Consider the following 17,038-nt stretch of genomic DNA (forward strand, 5'->3'; position numbering starts at 1 on the left):
TACAGGGAATGAAGTTTGGTAGAACAAAGTTTCTGTCCTGCAAACAGAGAAAGCCCAGCCAGGCCTGGTCATAGATGGAGGAGTTGTGAGAAGGGGATGGAGTCAAAACCTGAGTTTCAGATAGATATACGTGGATTTAAGTGAGAGAGGAAATCATGTAAATAATAATAATACAACTGAAAGCCACACTCTGGGGAGTGTGTGTATGACACCGTGATAAATAGAATCAGCATTGGGAAGGAGGAGGCAATCAGGCCTTTATCACGTAGGAACTTCTGAAAAAGCAGGACCCAGGGAATCCCTTTACAAACTGGCATGTTAGCTTCCTTTTGTCTTGCACTGAGAATTTTTTAATGTTCTGAGGACTCTAGAAGGAGATGGTCTGAGAACATATAAACAAAATAGAAAACACTATAGCTTGAGAGCAAACACTTCTCTTTTTAAAATATTTATTTAATTTCCAACAAGCTTTTATTCCCTTTTACTCTTATTTTATCTTTGCCATGGGTTCCAACCATTTAAGAATAATTGTCCATAATTGTGAAATATGTTATTTAGTAATAAGGAGAAAGAAGCTATAGGGATATGAAAGAAATATATTATACACATAATAAGCTAATATTTGAATAAAGTAAAGACTATATATGGAAACTCACATAGGTTTCTCTAATTTAATTGAAATCCATAAATTCTGAAGTTAAAACTAAAAATTATAACCAGGAACAAATTCACCTCTATGACAAAGTTCTTAGATGCATAATGTTTTCTTGTTATTCTAAGTACTAAATAAGATATATGTTAAGTTCCTACTGTGCAATATTATTTTTCTTGATACGGATATTAGGAAACTGCATATTATTTATGCTTTATGATTTTCCAGGATTATAATTCATGCACAAATATTTGCTGATATTTTATATATTTTATACCATGTGAGGTGATATGACATGTACAAAGAAAGCATAAGACTATGATACTTTCCTCAAGAAATTCAAGATCCAGAGGAGGAAAAAAATAACAAATTAAACCTAGCTGAGGAATTGGGTAAAGACTCTTCCCTGACCATATGGTCTTACCCACCTGCTCTTGTCTGGTGCCACCTGACAAATCTCCTTGCAAGTATTTGTAATAAGTCACAAGTTACCAAAGTGCCCCTCTCTGTCCCTGGATCCCTCACTTTTCCTTCTATCAGAGCCCACACACCAGTGTTCCATACTAATGGCAGCTCTGGTTGTTCTCCTCCCAGCTTGTGCAGTCTGGCTTATCATGATCGGTATTTCCAAAGTCCATGTATCATAGTAGATACCCATCACCTTAGCCAGGGGCAACCCTCCAGGTCTAACACATATAGAGACAGAGCCATCACGGGGGCCAGGAAGGTGTGCCCCTTTCCTGGCCCCACTGTACCCTCTGAAAAATGGATTTGGTAGGTTCACTTGGGTTACAGTTTTGAGGAAGGTACCAATTTGTGTGAATTGAAGCTTGAGATACCCTGGGATAAATACTGAAGAGAATCCACAAGACCATACCATCTAAAAATGGTGGTCTCTTCCCTTTTGGCCAATTAAAGCCTATGGACAAATACTTGTATTTCAATGAGTTCTTAATTTGCACTTCTGGATACAGCAGGAAAGCCTCAAGATTTTAAGCTCAGTTAAGAATGGCCTTAAAGGATACTAATATATATTTTTTTTATTTTTTTTTATTTTTTTATTTTTTTTATTTTTTTTTTATTTTTATTTTTTTTTATTGGTGTTCAATTTACTAACATACAGAATAATACCCAGTGCCCGTCACCCATTCACTCCCACCCCCCGCCCTCCTCCCCTTCTACCACCCCTAGTTCGTTTCCCAGAGTTAGCAGTCTTTACGTTCTGTCTCCCTTTCTGATATTTCCCACACATTTCTTCTCCCTTCCCTTATATTCCCTTTCACTATTATTTATATTCCCCAAATGAATGAGAACATATAATGTTTGTCCTTCTCCGACTGACTTACTTCACTCAGCATAATACCCTCCAGTTCCATCCACGTTGAAGCAAATGGTGGGTATTTGTCATTTCTAATAGCTGAGTAATATTCCATTGTATACATAAACCACATCTTCTTTATCCATTCATCTTTCGTTGGACACCGAGGCTCCTTCCACAGTTTGGCTATAGTGGCCATTGCTGCTAGAAACATCGGGGTGCAGGTGTCCCGGCGTTTCACTGCATTTGTATCTTTGGGGTAAATCCCCAACAGTGCAATTGCTGGGTCGTAGGGCAGGTATATTTTTAACTGTTTGAGGAACCTCCACACAGTTTTCCAGAGTGGCTGCACCAGTTCACATTCCCACCAACAGTGTAAGAGGGTTCCCTTTTCTCCGCATCCTCTCCAACATTGGTTGTTTCCTGCCTTGTTAATTTTCCCCATTCTCACTGGTGTGAGGTGGTATCTCATTGTAGTTTTGATTTGTATTTCCCTGATGGCAAGTGATGCAGAGCATTTTCTCATATGCATGTTGGCCATGTCTATGTCTTCCTCTGTGAGATTTCTGTTCATGTCTTTTGCCCATTTCATGATTGGATTGTTTGTTTCTTTGGTGTTGAGTTTAATAAGTTCTTTATAGATCTTGGAAACTAGCCCTTTATCTGATATGTCATTTGCAAATATCTTCTCCCATTCTGTAGGTTGTCTTTGAGTTTTGTTGACTGTATCCTTTGCTGTGCAAAAGCTTCTTATCTTGATGAAGTCCCAATAGTTCATTTTTGCTTTTGTTTCTTTTGCCTTTGTGGATGTATCTTGCAAGAAGTTACTATGGCCGAGTTCAAAAAGGGTGTTGCCTGTGTTCTTCTCTAGGATTTTGATGGAATCTTGTCTCACATTTAGATCTTTCATCCATTTTGAGTTTATCTTTGTGTATGGTGAAAGAGAGTGGTCTAGTTTCATTCTTCTGCATGTGGATGTCCAATTTTCCCAGCACCATTTATTGAAGAGACTGTCTTTCTTCCAATGGATAGTCTTTCCTCCTTTATCGAATATTAGTTGACCATAAAGTTCAGGGTCCACTTCTGGATTCTCTATTCTGTTCCACTGATCTATGTGTCTGTTTTTGTGCCAGTACCACACTGTCTTGATGACCACAGCTTTGTAGTACAACCTGAAATCTGGCATTGTGATGCCCCCAGATATGGTTTTCTTTTTTAAAATTCCCCTGGCTATTCGGGGTCTTTTCTGATTCCACACAAATCTTAAAATAATTTGTTCTAACTCTCTGAAGAAAGTCCATGGTATTTTGATAGGGATTGCATTAAACGTGTATATTGCCCTGGGTAACATTGACATTTTCACAATATTAATTCTGCCAATCCATGAGCATGGAATATTTTTCCATCTCTTTGTGTCTTCCTCAATTTCTTTCAGAAGTGTTGTATAGTTTTGAGGGTATAGATCCTTTACATCTTTGGTGAGGTTTATTCCTAGGTATCTTATGCTTTTGGGTGCAATTGTAAATGGGATTGACTCCTTAATTTCTCTTTCTTCAGTCTCATTGTTAGTGTATAGAAATGCCACTGACTTCTGGGCATTGATTTTGTATCCTGCCACGCTACCGAATTGCTGTATGAGTTCTAGCAATCTTGGGGTGGAGACTTTTGGGTTTTCTATGTAGAGTATCATGTCATCGGCGAAGAGAGAGAGTTTGACTTCTTCTTTGCCAATTTGAATGCCTTTAATGTCTTTTTGTTGTCTGATTGCTGAGGCTAGGACTTCCAGTACTATGTTGAATAGCAGTGGTGAGAGTGGACATCCCTGTCTTGTTCCTGATCTTAGGGGAAAGGCTCCCAGTGCTTCCCCATTGAGAATGATATTTGCTGTGGGCTTTTCATAGATGGCTTTTAAGATGTCGAGGAATGTTCCCTCTATCCCTACACTCTGAAGAGTTTTAATCAGGAATGGATGCTGTATTTTGTCAAATGCTTTCTCTGCATCCAATGAGAGGATCATATGGTTCTTGGTTTTTCTCTTGCTGATATGATGAATCACATTGATTGTTTTACGGGTGTTGAACCAGCCTTGTGTCCCAGGGATAAATCCTACTTGGTCATGGTGAATAATTTTCTTAATGTACTGTTGGATCCTATTGGCCAGTATCTTGTTGAGAATTTTTGCATCCATGTTCATCAGGGATATTGGTCTGTAATTCTCCTTTTTGGCGGGGTCTTTGTCTGGCTTTGGAATTAAGGTGATGCTGGCTTCATAGAACGAATTTGGAAGTACTCCATCTCTTTCTATCTTTCTGAACAGCTTTAGGAGAATAGGTATGATTTCTTCTTTAAACGTTTGATAAAATTCTCCTGGGAAGCCATCTGGCCCTGGACTCTTGTGTCTTGGGAGGTTTTTGATGACTGCTTCAATTTCCTCCCTGGTTATTGGCCTGTTCAGGTTTTCTATTTCTTCCTGTTCCAGTTTTGGTAGTTTGTGGCTTTCCAGGAATGCGTCCATTTCTTCTAGATTGCCTAATTTATTGGCGTATAGCTGTTCATAATATGTTTTTAAAATCGTTTGTATTTCCTTGGTGTTGGTAGTGATCTCTCCTTTCTCATTCATGATTTTATTAATTTGAGTCTTCTCTCTCTTCTTTTTAATAAGGCTGGCTAATGGTTTATCTATCTTATTAATTCTTTCAAAGAACCAACTCCTGGTTCTGTTGATCTGTTCCACAGTTCTTCTGGTCTCGATTTCGTTGAGTTCTGCTCGAATCTTTATTAACTCCCTTCTTCTCTTGGGTGTAGGATCTATTTGCTGTTTTTTCTCTAGCTCCTTTATGTGTAAGGTTAGCTTTTGTATTTGAGTTCTTTCCAGTTTTTGAATGGATGCTTGTATTGCCATGTATTTCCCCCTTAGGACTGCTTTTGCTGCATCCCAAAGATTTTGAACGGTTGTATCTTCATTCTCATTAGTTTCCATGAATCTTTTTAATTCTTCCTTAATTTCCTGGTTGACCCTTTTATCTTTTAGCAGGATGGTCCTTAACCTCCATGTGTTTGAGGTCCTTCCAAACTTCTTGTTGTGATTTAGTTCTAATTTCAAGGCATTATGGTCCGAGAATATGCAGGGGACAATCCCAATCTTTTGGTATCGGTTCAGACCCGATTTGTGACCCAATATGTGGTCTATTCTGGAGAAAGTTCCATGTGCGCTTGAGAAGAATGTGTATTCAGTTGAGTTTGGATGTAAAGTTCTGTAGATATCTGTGAAATCCATCTGGTCCAGTGTATCATTTAAAGCTCTCGTTTCTTTGGAGATGTTGTGCTTAGAAGACCTATCGAGTATAGAAAGAGCTAGATTGAAGTCACCAAGTATAAGTGTATTATTATCTAAGTATTTCTTCACTTTGGTTAATAATTGATTTATATATTTGGCAGCTCCCACATTCGGAGCATATATATTGAGGATTGTTAAGTCCTCTTGTTGAATAGATCCTTTAAGTATGATATAGTGTCCCTCTTCATCTCTCACTACAGTCTTTGGGGTAAATTTTAGTTTATCTGATATAAGGATGGCTACCCCTGCTTTCTTTTGAGGACCATTCGAATGGTAAATGGTTCTGCAACCTTTTATTTTCAGGCTGTAGGTGTCCTTCTGTCTAAAATGAGTCTCTTGTAGACAGCAAATAGATGGGTCCTGCTTTTTTATCCAGTCTGAAACCCTGCGCCTTTTGATGGGGTCATTAAGCCCGTTCACATTCAGAGTTACTATTGAGAGATATGAGTTTAGTGTCATCATGATATCTATTCAGTCTTTGTTTTTGTGGACTGTTCCACTGAACTTCTTCTTAAAGGGGAATTTTAAGAGTCCCCCTTAAAATTTCTTGCAGAGCTGGTTTGGAGGTCACATATTCTTTTAGTTGCTGCCTGTCTTGGAAGCTCTTTATCTCTCCTTCCATTTTGAATGAGAGCCTTGCTGGATAAAGTATTCTTGGTTGCATGTTCTTCTCCTTTAGGACCCTGAATATATCCTGCCAGCCCTTTCTGGCCTGCCAGGTCTCTGTGGAGAGGTCTGCTGTTACCCTAATGCTCCTCCCCATAAAAGTCAGGGATTTCTTGTCTCTTGCTGCTTTAAGGATCTTCTCCTTATCTTTGGAATTTGCAAGCTTCACAATTAAATGTCGAGGTGTTGAACGGTTTTTATTGATTTTAGGGGGGGATCTCTCTATTTCCTGGATCTGAATGCCTGTTTCCCTTCCCAGATTAGGAAAGTTTTCAGCTAGAATTTGTTCAAATACATATTCTGGCCCTCTGTCCCTTTCGGCGCCCTCGGGAACCCCAATTAAACGTAGGTTTTTCTTCCTCAGGCTGTCGTTTATTTCCCTTAATCTATCTTCATGGTCTTTTAATTGTTTGTCTCTTTTTTCCTCAGTTTCCCTCTTTGCTATCAACTTGTCTTCTAGGTCACTCACGCGTTCTTCCACCTCGTTAACCCTCGTCGTTAGGACTTCTAGTTTGGATTGCATCTCATTCAATTGATTTTTAATTTCTGCCTGATTAGCTCTAAATTCTGCAGTCATGAAGTCTCTTGAGTCCTTTATACTTTTTTCTAGAGCCACCAGTAGCTGTATAATAGTGCTTCTGAATTGGCTTTCTGACATTGAATTGTAATCCAGATTTTGTAACTCTGTGGGAGAGAGGACTGTTTCTGATTCTTTCTTTTGAGGTGAGGTTTTCCTTCTAGTCATTTTGCTCAGTGCAGAGTGGCCAAAAGCAAGTTGTATTGGGAAAAAGAGAAAAAGAGAGGAGAGAAAGAAGGAAAGAAAAGAGAAAGAGAAAAAAAAAGGGAAGAAAAAGAAAAAAACAAAAACGAAAAAAAAAAAAAAAGAAGAAAAAGAGAAAGAAAAAGAAAGGAGAAAAAAAAGGGGATGGGGGAAGGAAACAAATCAAAAAGCAAAACAAAACAAAAACAAAACAAAAACAAAAACTAACAAACAAAAAAAGAACCACCGGGGAGTATCTTCTGATTCTGTGTTCTTTAAGTCCCTTGGCTTCTCCTGGAAGTTGTCCGTCTAGCTGGTGTTCTGGGGGAGGGGCCTGTTGTGCTGATTTTCAGGTGTCAGCAGTTGGGGGAGCTGCTGTGCCCCTGCCTGGTGCAGGGCTCAATGGGGGTTGTTTACCCCGTGAGGCCGCAGGAGGAACAGCCCCAGTGGCGGGGCAGCTCTGGAAACCTGGATTCAGCTCCGGCAGGAACTCCGTCTGCAGGGCCTGGAGGCTCCGGGGCGGGGCCGCTGATCTGCTCAGCTGGGGCAGGAGCGTCCTTGCTGTCCTGGGCCCTCCCGGCCTCTGCCTGTCCCGGGGAGGCCGGATCCTGGGCTGTGTCCCGGCGCCCTGTGCTCCGGGGCCTCCGCTGGTGGATTCGCGCTCCCGGGCCGCGCAGCCCCCTCCGCGGAGCCGCCCCCGAGCCCCTCCGAGCTGCTCCCGGGGCCGCGCAGCCCCCTCCGCGGAGCCGCCCCCGAGCCCCTCCGAGCTGCTCCTGGAACCGCGCAGCCCCCTCCGCACGGAGCCTCCTCCTCTGCCCGAGCCCCTCCGAGCTGCTCCCGGGGCCGCGCAGCCCCCTCCGCGGAGCCGCCGCCCGAGCCCCTTCAGCTGCTCCTGGTCCCGCCGGGTCCGCCGTGCGCGCTGCAGCCCTTAGGGAGCTCGGCGCACTCTCCTGGGCGCGCAGTTGCTGTTACTGTCCCCGGGAGCCCTCGGGCCTCCCCGCCCTCCTGGGTCCTGCTCCAACTCCCCGCGAGCCCCTTTCCCCCGGGAAGGTCGGTGCAGCTCCTGCTCCTCCGGGACGGGGCTCTCCTGTCCTGGGGACACTCGCCCCGGCCTCAGCCCGGCTCCTCGCGGGCCCCTCCCCCTTGGAGGCCTTTTGTGTCTTTATTTCTTTTTCCCCGTCTTCCTACCTTGATAGAAGCGCGAACTCTTCTCACTGTAGCATTCCAGCTGGTCTCTCTTTAAATCTCAGGCCGAATTCATAGATTTTCAGGATAATTTGAAGGTTTTCTAGGTAGTTTGGTGGAGACAGGTGATTTGGAGACCCTACTCTTCCGCCATCTTGCTCCTCCCCCCACTAATATATTTTTTATTCCATTTTCTAGTTTCCCAACATCTTAAAATAACTTTGTGATTATTTGATATATTTGTCTTTATGTAATTATTTTGATATAATTCAAACTTTCAGAAAAATGGAAAGAATAAAAAAAGGAATTTATATACTTTAACCAGGTTCACCAATTGTTTTGCTCCATTTTTTTATCATTCACTCAATAAAAATACACAAATATGTATATTTATTATGAGACATGGATATGTATTTATATTTCATAAAGAGATAAATAAATGTTTATTATATATCTATATATGTGCTAGAACTATATCTGTTATACAGATGTGTATGTGTGTATATACAGTGATCTCATCCACATCTCATGTATACATTCAGCCAAACCCCACCAATATCTGTATTAGTCTCCCATTGCTGTGGTAATAAACTACCACAGATTTATTGGCTTAAAACAATATAGATTTATTCTGTTACAATTCTGTAGGTTGGAAGTCTAAACTCAAGGTGTGGGCATGATTTTGTTCCTTCTGGATGCTTCAGGAGAAAATTGAATTCTTGCCTTTCCAGCTTCTAGAGGTCACCTACCTTCATTAGCTCCTATTGCTGTCCTCCCATCACTTCAATCTCTGGCCACTGTGTCATATTGCCTCTCCAACTTTGACTCCTCTGCCTCCCTCTTATAAGAGTCCTTGTGATTATATTTAGGGTACACCCAGATAATACAGGATAATCCCCCCATCTCCAGACATCCTTACCTCAATCACATCTGCAAAGTTCCTTTTACCACATTAGGTAACAGTCATATGTTATGGGATTAGGATGTGAACACCCTTGTGGGGTTATTATTCTTTTTTACCCATTTTATTGATGAAGAATTGACATACATCACTTTATACATTTAAGGTGTATAATCATGATGTTTTCATTTACATATATTGTGAAGTGATGACCACAGTAATTCCAGCCATCATCCATCATGTCATATAGATACAATAAAAAGAAAAGAAAAAAGAAAGGAAAAAGAAAGAAAGAAAAATCTTTTGTAGCTCTCTTAAAATCTACTCTCTTAACAACTTTTTAATATATCATACAGAAGCATCATGTTGTACTTATATCCCTAGCATTTATTTGTTTATAACTGAAAGCTTAAAGTATCTTTGGGAGGTTCATACCTCCCTCCAGGTCCTTATTCCCTTACTGTCCACCTTTGGTAATCACAAATTGGATCTTTTCATCTATAAGTTTGATAATTTTAAAAATTCCACAGATGAATGATATCAAATAGTATTTGTCTTTCAATGTCTAATTTATTTCACTTAGCAATGCCTTTAAGCTTCCATCCATGTTGTCACACATGCTGAGATTTACTAACCTTTATGGTTGAATAATAATGCAACAACTTATTTATTTATCTATCCATGGACCCTTAGGTTGTTTCCATGCCTTAGCTATCATAAATAATAGTATTATGAACACAGGAGACAAATATTTTTTTTAGTTAGATTCTTTCCTTTAGATAAATTCCCAGAAGTGGAAATGCTGGATCATACAATAGTTCTATTCTTAATTATATAAGGAAACTCTATAATGTTTTCCATAATGTCTGTACCAATTTTCAATCCCACCAACAGTGCACAAGGGTTCTCTTTTTTCCACATCCATACCAATATTTATCTTTTGTTTTTGTATAATGACCAAACTGATGAGAGGTGATATCTCATTGTGGTTTTCATTTGAGTTTCTTTAATGGATATACCTACTGGCCTTTCATATATCTTCTTTTGAAAAATGTCTATTCAGATGTTTTGCCTTTATTGTATTTTACTTTTTTTTTTTTTTTTGCTATTGAGTTGTATAAGTTCTTTATATATTTTGGATATTAACCCTTTATCAAGTGTGTGGTTTGCATACATGTTTTCCCCATTCCACAAGGAGTCTTTTCATTTTGTTGATGGCTTCTTTTGCTGTACCCAAGGTTTTGATTTTGATGTAGCCACACTTGTTTTATTATTGTTATTGTTGTCGTCATCAGTTTTATTGCTCTGCTTTAAGTATCACATCCAAAGATTCATTACCAATAAGTTCTTTTTTTATCATGATTAGATATTGAATTTTGTTAAATGCTTTTTCTACATCTATTGATATGGTGATATGATTTTTTTTCATTTTGTTAATCTCATTTTTTACATTGCTTGATTTGCAGATGTTGAGTTATGCTTGCATCTCAGGGATAAATCCCACTTGGTCACAGTGAATGATTCTTTGAATAGATTCTTAGAATTCATCAGGATCAGCTGCTAAATTTGGTCTTCTAGTATTTTATTGAGAATTTTTGCATCTATATGCATCAGGAATATTGGCCTTGTTTACTTTTTTAGTAGTGTCCTCTTCTGGGTTTAGTATTAAGATAATTCTAGCCCCTTAAAACAAGTTTGGTAGTATTCCCTTTTCTTCGATTTTTTTGGAAGAGTGAAAAGGATTGGTATTAATTCTTCTTTAAATAATTGGTAAAATTCACCAGTCAAGCCATCTGGTCCTGTATTTTCTTTATTGAGAATTTTTTGATTTATTGATTAACTGCCTTATTAGTAATTGGTCTATTCAGATATTCTACTTCTGTTTCAACCCTAGTAAGTTTTATTTTTCTATGTATGTTGTGTTTCCATTTTTTCTTTGTGTCAAGGAACTTTTTTATTTACCCTTTAATTTCTTCTTTGATCCATTGGTTGCTCAGGAGAGGAGACATTACTCTGTAGAACTCTTTGTTCTTCCATCCAGACTACAATTTAGGATTCCATAATACATTTAGTCAGTATGTCTTTTAGGGTCCTTTAATCTGGAGCAGTTTTCTAAAATGCCTTTCTATCTTTTGACTTTGATGTTCTAAGATGTACAGACTGGTGTTTTTGTAACATGTTCCTGAATTTGTAAACTGCATTTAAGGGGGGGGGAATCCTATTATGCAGATGCATTTTTCTCTATAAATGTTTCTATTAATTTCTATTTAAATTTTAGTTAATTAACATACAGTGCAAAATTGGTTTCTGGAGTAGAATTTAGTGATTTGCACATGATTTTTTAAAAGAGAAAGTATAGAGAGTTGATCAGATCTCAGATGGTGCCACAACTCCAAAACTGTTAAAATCCATTGGAATAGGGAGTAGTGGGGTTTGCTCTGTATTATATCTTAATTTGTGAATCTGCACATATAAGTAATGCACATTTATCTTATTAGTATGTGTGGCAGGTTATAAAAACAGCTGCAGATTTCCTCTGAGTTTCCCCCCGCCCTCCGCCCGTTGCAATGTAATTTTATAGCTCCTTCCATTAAGGGCAAAGTTTATTTCTCTATCACCCAATTCTGGGTTGGCCATGTTACCTGCTTTGGCTAATGGGACATTAACTAATATGAGGCAAGCAGAGACTTGAAAAGCACTTGAGCTTGGGGCTTTTTAACTTGCTGCTTTTGGAATCACTCAACTGCTGCCATTTGAAGAAGACTTGAGCTGGTTTGTTGGAAGATAAAAAACACACAGTTCAGTTACCCTTAATACTCTATCCAACAGTGTGCCAAGCATTTGAAAAAGGTCAGCCTAGATTATTCACCCTAGATTATGTCAGCCAACTCATTGGCCAACAACAGCATAAGCAAGCCCAGCTGAGATTACCCAAGCCAGTTTGACCAGAAAAACCACCCAGCTAACCTCATAGAATCAAAAGCTAAATAATAGTTATTTCACTTAGCTCCTCAATTTTGGAGAGTTTTGTTACACAGCAAAAGCTAAGTGATACATCATATATAGTTTAATTCCACATATTTTCCATTATAACTTTGTTATAGTAGTACATACATTATTTATAATTATAATGCCTTCCTGAAGGATTGACACTTCCCTCATTATAGAAATATTATTTGGGGCAAGGATCAGCTCAGATCCTGATCTCAGGTGATGAGTTCAAGTCCCTATGTTATTATTTGTTTCTAGTAACACATTTTGTCTTAAATTTTATTTTGAATATTAGTACAGAGACTCCACTTCTGTTTTAGGTACCGTTTGCATGGTAAATCCATTTTCATTTTTTATTTTCAAATTATTCATGTATTTAAATCCAAAGTGTGATCTCATACAGACTGCATATAGTTGTCATTTTTGTCATAATTTCTGTGTGTACCTTTTGACTACAAAGTTTAACCATTAATATTTAATGTAATCATTGATAAGAGGGTTTACATCTACCATTTTGCCATTTGTTTTCTATACGACTTATGTATTTTTATTCCTTTATTCATCTACCACTGCCTTTTGTGTTAAATAGATATTTTGTGGTGTACCATTTTAATTTTCTTGTCACTTTCCCCTGCAACTTGAGTTATTTTTTAATGAATGCCCATAGAATTGAAATTACTATTTAATTTTATAACTATCAAGTTTGGATTAATACCAACTTAATACCAATAATGCAAAAAAACTTTTCTCCTATATGCTCTTTCCTTTCTACTTTTTGCTGCTATGAGAATTGAATTTGTATACATTATAAACCCATCAGTACAATTTTATAATTATTTTTATATATTTTTATACTTTTTAAAATGTACTTTGACCTTTTAATCAAATTGGGAGAAAAAGTGTTAAGGAAATTGCATTTATGTTGTCGTTTATGTTTATCTATGTTGTCACTTTTGCTAGTATTCTTTATTTCATGTGGATTTGTTACTGTCCACTATTGTTTAATTTCCACAAAAATTACCTTTTAGTATTTCTTATAAGACAGATATGCCCATGACAGATTTTTTTTAAATTTGGATACACATTTTCTCACTCATTATTGAAAGGTAGTTTTCCTACATAAAGAATTCTTAGTTGATATTTTTGTTTTTGTTTTTGTTTTTTTTTTCCTTTGAGCATCTTTTTCCTCTTGTATCCATGATTTCCAATGTAAAACCAACTATTAATCTTATTGAGGGTCCCCTCTACATGAGGAGTGGTTTTTCTTTTCCTGCTTTCAAGATCATATGTCTTCGGCCTTGGAGAGTTCATGGTGTGTCTTATGTATCTTGGGGTTTATTTTATCTAGAATTTATTGAGCTTCTTGAATGTGTAAATCTATATTGTTCATGAAATTCGGTAAAGTTTTCATTATTACTACATTAAATAAAAGTCAATAATCTTTCAAAAAGTCTTCAATAGTCTTTCTGCCTCTTTGCTGTCTCCTACTTTAGAAACTTTCAATATGTATGTGCTGGTTTACTGGGTAGTGCCCCACAGGTCTCTGAGACTATGTTTATTTTTCCTTATTATTTTTCTATTTCTCGGTATGTATAATCTCAATTTACCTAACTTAAAATTTACTGATTATTTTATCTGCTAGCTTAAATTTGCTTGTGAACTCCTCTAATAATTTTTCATTCTCGTTGTTGTGTTTTTCAGTTCCAGAATTTCTATTTGATTCTTGTAAGGGGATCCTTGGGTGGCTCAGCAGTTTAGCACCTGCTTTTGGCCTGGGGCATGATCCTGGAGTTCGGGGATTGAGTCCCACATCAGGCTCCCTGCATGGAGTCTGCCTCTCCCTCTGCCTGTGTCTCTGCCTCTCTTTCTGCCTCTCTGTCTCTCATGAATAAATAAAATATTAAAAAATAATTTTAATCTGTTTATTGATATCCTCTATTTAGTGAGCCATAATCCTCATACTTTAAAAAAAATTTAGATACGGTTTCCTTTAGTTTTTAGAAATATATTTAAAATAGGTTATATAAAGTCCTTTCAGTAAATATAATGTCTGGGCTTCTTAGAGTGTAATAGTTTTCTGAGCTTGGGGCTATAGAAAAAAGAGACTTATCAGTCATTATTTTGAAAAAGAAATTTTAATGTAGGCTCTATACCCATTGTGAGGCTTGAACTTATGACCCTGAGATCAAGAGTCACATGCTCTACTGACTGAGCTAGCCAGGTACACAGAGGGTTTTTTTTTTTTTTTAATTTGAATTTTTTTTTCAATGTTACTTTGAAGCCTATCAGTCATGACTTTGAAATGACTTGAAAGAAAATGAATTTCTGTAGAAATGTGATGAGTAACAACAGTAATGATAATATATTTATATGCTTTATTTTCCTTCTTGGAAGATTCTTCTTCAATTTCTAACTTACTTTCATTTCTCATAAAATTTTTATACATTCTGGAGAACCATTTTTCAAAAATGCCTGCATTTTTGCACTAATGCAGGTTTTCTGAAGAATGAGGTGCAAGGAGGCACAATGTGTTGTTTCCCCACCTTTTTTGTGGTCCATTTGGTGCACAATAGTAAAATAGGAAAAAAAAATCACAAATGAAATATGCAAATTAATGCTTTTTTGCTACCATGAAAAGAAGTACTTTATTTTTTTTTAAAGATTTTATTTATTTATTCATAGAGACACACACAGAGAGAGGCAGAGGGAGAAGCAGGCTCCAGGCAGAGAGCCCGACGTGGGACTCGATCCAGGGTCTCGGATCAAGCCCTGGTCTGCAGGCGGCGCCAAACCACTGCGCCACTGGGGCTGCCCGAAAAGAAGTACTTTAAATTTTATCTTTCCCACTTGTTTCTGAGGAGGTTTTCATATCCATTCCTGAAATTATGGTTGTGTCTTCTGAAGTGACAAACACCCAAAAGTGGTCTCAAGCTTCTAAGTTTCCTGGGTTTTGGGAAAGGGTGGAGGGACCACTATGGTTTCCTTTTATTTATTTTTTATTATTATTATTTTAAATAAATTTATTTTTATTAGTGTTCAATTTGCCAACATACAGAATAACACTGGTGCTCATCCCGTCAAGTGCCCACCCCAGTGCCTGCCACCCAGTCACCCCCACCCCCTGCCCACCTCCCCTTCCACCACCCCTAGTTCGTTTCCGAGAGTTAGGAGTCTTCATGTTCTGTCTCCCTTTCTGATATTTCCCACACATTTCTTCTCCCTTCCCTTCTATTCCCTTTCACTATTATTTATATTCCCCAAATGAAAGAGACCATATAATGTTTGTCCTTCTCCGATTGACTCATTTCACTCAGCATAATACCCTCCAGTTCCATCCACGTCGAAGCAAATGGTGGGTATTTGTCGTTTCTAATGGCTGAGGAATATTCCATTGTATACATAGACCACATCTTCTTTATCCATTCACCTTTCGATGGACACCGAGGCTCCTTCCACAGTTTGGCTGTTGTGGACATTGTTGCTAGAAACATCAAGGGGCAGGTGTCTGGTGTTTCATTGCATCTGTATCTTTGGGGTTTCTCTTTATGGTTTCCTTTTAAATGAAGGTAGAATCAAGGAACAATGTGCAGGTATGTCAAAATCTATTTAGGTCATTAAAATAGACAGCCAGAAAATTGTATCCACAGCCACATTATTTTCTACTATCATTTTAATGCTGAGAACCAATGAGGTTGTTCTAAATAGATAGTCAAAATGTGGAAATAAAAATATTTTTAACATAAAGGTATGGTCATAGTGACTTCCTCAAGATAACTGCCTGCCATTTGAAACATATATGTTGGAACAATTACCATAAGTTGTTCTCATTTCCTGACACAAATGAGTCCTTAGGAGGAGAGGAGTTGATATGGCAGTAATGCTCTGTCTTTGTGTGAAGTTTCTTTGTGATTTTTTTTTCTCCTTTCACTTAGGCTCTTTATCAAGAGTTCCTAAGATGCTAATGAGTTCTTAAGATATAGGTGAGCCAGATGCTTAAGCATATCTCTTCTATTTTACCTAAGGTACCATAACAAGGCAAAGAATCACATAGAATCACATCAGTAGTTGACATAAGAGCCTTGGGACTCTGCAGAATTGCACTGGGGGCAGAGCCTTCACATCTGGGGGCTATTTTGCTCTACGATTCAGTGATGGGAATCCATCAGTAACATGGACTTTTCCTAAAGCTATCTTACCTCTAAATAATTTTTCCTAAGAAATTATCTAATTTTATATAGTTATTTTGGCTTTCTGATCTGATCATCGAACATATTCTCTTCTGTATAGGAAAGAAACTGTGTCAAGACCTCTCAGTAGGAACCTCAAAGAAAATAAGATAAAGAGTAATGAAGGGAGTAGTTCTCTATCTCTACTGGCCAGCATCACCCATGATCATATCATGTGGGGCTGTGGACTTTACTTTACCCAATGGGCCCTGACCATACCAGGAGGCTATTTCCATCATTTCTTCTGTTGGATATGAAGGAATGCAAATAAATATATGTAGAAAAGGTCTGACTCTTAAAGAAAATAAAGCTGACATGCATACCTTAATGTGTCGTTGACAAGTCACATTGATGTAAAGCCTCAGTAGACCATTTTTGCGTGTGATAAAGAGAATGTTGGGATGCCTGGGTAGCTCAGTTGTTGAGCATCTGCCTTCAGCTCAGGGCGTGATCCTGGAGTCCTGGGATCGAGTCCCACATTGGGCTTCCTGCATGGAGCCTGCTTCTCTCACTGCCTATGTCTCTACCTCTCTCTGTGTCTCTCATGAATAAATAAATAAAATCTTTAAAAAAAAAACCTTTAAAGGTATATTTATGAGGTTGAAAAAACAGCATTGGAAGTTTGAGTTCTATCAATAAAAAATGAAATACTTAATCAGAACACACTCTTTAATAAAAGAAAACTATGGATCCCTGGGTGGCTCAGCAGTTGAGCATCTTCCTTTGGCTCAGGGCATGATCCTGGATCCTGGGACCGAGTCCCACCTCAGGTTCCGTGCGAGGAGCCTGCTTCTCCCTCTGCCTATTTCTCTGCCTTATCTCTGTGTCTCTCGTGAATAAATAAATAAAAATCTCTTAAAAATTTACCCTTTAAGAGAATGTTTGTGAAACCATGCATCTTTTTTTCTGTTATTTGGAGATGACCCTAATTAAAGTATATCCTCACTGTTTTTTTTTTTTTTCTTTTTCTTTCTTTTTTTTTTTTTTTCTTTAAGTAGACTT

The 17,038-nt window shown here is 38.1% G+C and overlaps 1 protein-coding gene across 2 annotated transcripts in view; it reads right to left on the reverse strand.

The window, feature by feature from the left end:
- Positions 1-17,038, reverse strand: part of LOC112668863 (cystatin-9-like) — a 1,128,704-nt gene that overhangs the window by 210,575 nt on the left and 901,091 nt on the right. The window contains exon 1 of one of the 2 annotated variants that reach the window (XM_025461526.3): positions 7,922-7,989. The exons of the other annotated variant lie outside the window; for it this stretch is intronic. The gene's annotated coding sequence lies outside the window, so the exon portion shown is untranslated. Of the gene's footprint in view, positions 1-7,921; positions 7,990-17,038 lie in introns of those variants that run through there. 2 annotated transcript variants of the gene reach the window in all.

This window comes from Canis lupus, chromosome 23 (genome assembly GCF_003254725.2).
Source record: "Canis lupus dingo isolate Sandy chromosome 23, ASM325472v2, whole genome shotgun sequence".
Lineage (NCBI taxonomy): Eukaryota > Metazoa > Chordata > Mammalia > Carnivora > Canidae > Canis > Canis lupus.